This window comes from Prunus dulcis, chromosome 7 (assembly GCF_902201215.1).
Source record: "Prunus dulcis chromosome 7, ALMONDv2, whole genome shotgun sequence".
NCBI classification, from domain to species: Eukaryota; Viridiplantae; Streptophyta; class Magnoliopsida; order Rosales; family Rosaceae; genus Prunus; species Prunus dulcis.
In genome coordinates this window covers 17388882-17391580 of record NC_047656.1, presented here as the reverse complement: position 1 = coordinate 17391580, position 2699 = coordinate 17388882, and positions in this window count along the sequence as shown.

Genomic DNA, 2699 nt, shown 5'->3' with positions numbered 1-2699 from the left:
AAGTTTCCTCCGTACTTTGTAACAAAACTGTTTCTTTCAAGCCAGGAACTACCCAAAATTCTCTTCACCTCAGTCATTCTTCGTGCAGAAATAAGAATATTTGTTGATCGTTTGGTGCTTTTATATATTGCGCAAGTTTTAGCCTTCTCCCTTTGCTAACTGGAATATAAAAAAGAAGAAGAAGGCTACTCTCTTTTTTTCCTTTTTCTTAGAGGGAAAGCAAATCAAAGGCGAGTTGGAATGGAAGTCGTGTTTAGCTAGGAAACAAACAATTACTTCCCTAATAAGTAATCAAGATTTCAATTTCACTAATGAATTTTTTTATAATAGAATTGTTACACAAGTAATATGTTCAATATATGGCGTAGCCTTCATTATCAAAGCATCTTGCTACACAATTAACATGCATGTTATGGTTGATTCTGGAATTTACATGAATATAGCAATATCATATTTCATCTACATCGATCCCTGCTAATTCAAAGTTACCCCTTGGCTGAAATTAAAGCAACAACAAAGTTGCAACTCCAACATACTCGCACGTGCGCGCGCACTTCTCTTTTGATCAATCAAAATGCCATGTCCTCGTTTTTGCTGCTTCAAAAATAGTCCACCTGCACACTCGTCTTTCAACTAAATTGCCATAAGTCTTTAAGGAAATCAAGCCTCTAGTACAACTGAAGATGCTTATAATCCTACCCCAAAGATGATAATATAGATTATCATAACTGAACATGTAAAATATAAGAGGATATTTTCTTTCATTGAAAAATATCCCGTGCTCCAATTCACCACAAGACTCAATTGAATTTAGCGGAGAACCATTAGGCAAAATTTCGTTGTCAATTTTGTAATCTAATGCCCACTCCTTTTTTTCATAATTTTTTAGCACCCATATCTCAACAAACAAATTCCCAGATGAGACAATGGCCAAACATCCTCTCAAGTTAAGCAAGTGGATGACTTGCAAACCACGAATAAAACCTTGTGATGAATTAGGATAAGGGGTCGAAACAAATTCATCTTTCTTGGAATCAAAAGAAATAATATGATTAGGGTTTCTTCTAGCCACATCATTATAAACCAACCAATGTATGTCTCCATATGCAAATACATTCCTTCTACTAAACTCACATTGGGGAACTGAGTGTATTTCTCGCCATGATGACCTTGTGCCCTAGGTATAAACATAAGCCACCTGGTAATTGTGTGGTATACTTTTGAAAACACCAACAATCTCGTGAGTGCTAGTTATACTGTCAAATCCTATGCCGTACCACTTTCTAGCATATGGTGGAATGAGGTCATTAATTGGGAGCTCAAGAAATTCTCCTCCTCTAAGAGGATTGATCAATAAGCATGGATCTTTAAATGCCCCCCCCGTCTGTTTAAGGCAAATCAAGTTGCAAAAAACAAAATCTACTTCATAATCACCAACTCCAGATAAAATATTTGCTTTGCAACGTCTGCTTTTTGTCAATCCATTCTTGTCATTGTATTTCAATGATTGCAAGGCTGTTAAGAAATTATTATCCCGAGAGGACCAGGAATGAGCAAGAAGCATAAGTTGTACTTCACCAGCAGTAGTAGAATTAACAGCAGAATTAAGCAAACGTGAAGTGTGCAATGTCGCAAAAAATGGATTATCAATTATGTTTAAAGAGCTCTTAGATATGCAACGCATCTCAGAAAGTGATTTTACCGGAAGTCTAGTAAGAACATCGAGGATGATATCCCTGGGTAAGTACATTAAGGGTGAATGCTCGTTTCTCTTAGCCCTCAGCTTCGCCAACCCTACTCATTCATCAAACAAATAATTTTAGTAACAACATTAAATATAATTAGCTAACTCTTTACTTATACATATAAGTATATATAAAGCTTCAATTGAGGGATCCCCCAAATAAGTTTAAGTTTATGTTAGATGGTCAAATGATTTCGGATTCAAATAATTTTTTGCTGAGAAGATCTTTGATGGAATGTCAAAACAAATAGACAGTTTCAGATTCAAATATATAATAAACAACGCGCCATGCTACAAGCTTAAGCGGGCCCAAGCCACGCAAGATGCCCGGGGCTTGCTTGAGTGGGTTGTGGTATGGATGGTAATAGGTCGTCATGAGGCCCATTGATGGGACGAGAAATGGAGGTTCCGGGTTGCTTGGGAGCCTCGGAACCCAAGCCCATTTCTTAAGCCCAAATATATGGGTGAGCAAAAAGGGAAAATAACCCAACCAAAATAACTCAACCAAAATTAGCCCAATCAAAGAATAGCCCAACCAAGAAGCCCATCATTCAACAAAAATAGCCCATTTACTTAGTGAACCTTGGCCCATACAATTGCCATAGATGAACCACAAGCTCCAGCACCTAGCTGGAATAGAAGCCACGAAAAGGAAGTTTGAAAGTTCATTGAATAAGGCTGCTGGGAAGTGCCAGCACATGGGAATGGATCAAGTTCCAAGACAAAACACCACAGAAACCAAGGGATGTTAACATGCAAGCTCCCAGGAAGAGAGACACTCTTTAAACCAACATACACATCCCAACTCCTTCCCTATCAAAACTGGTTATAGGAAAGAGAGAGAAAGAAAGGAAGAAAATGGCTGGAAGTAGAAATCTTCTACTGAGGCAGCCGCAGGAAAGGAGGCCTTGAGCTCCAAAATCCCTGATTTTGTGCAAATAGATAGAGAAAAATC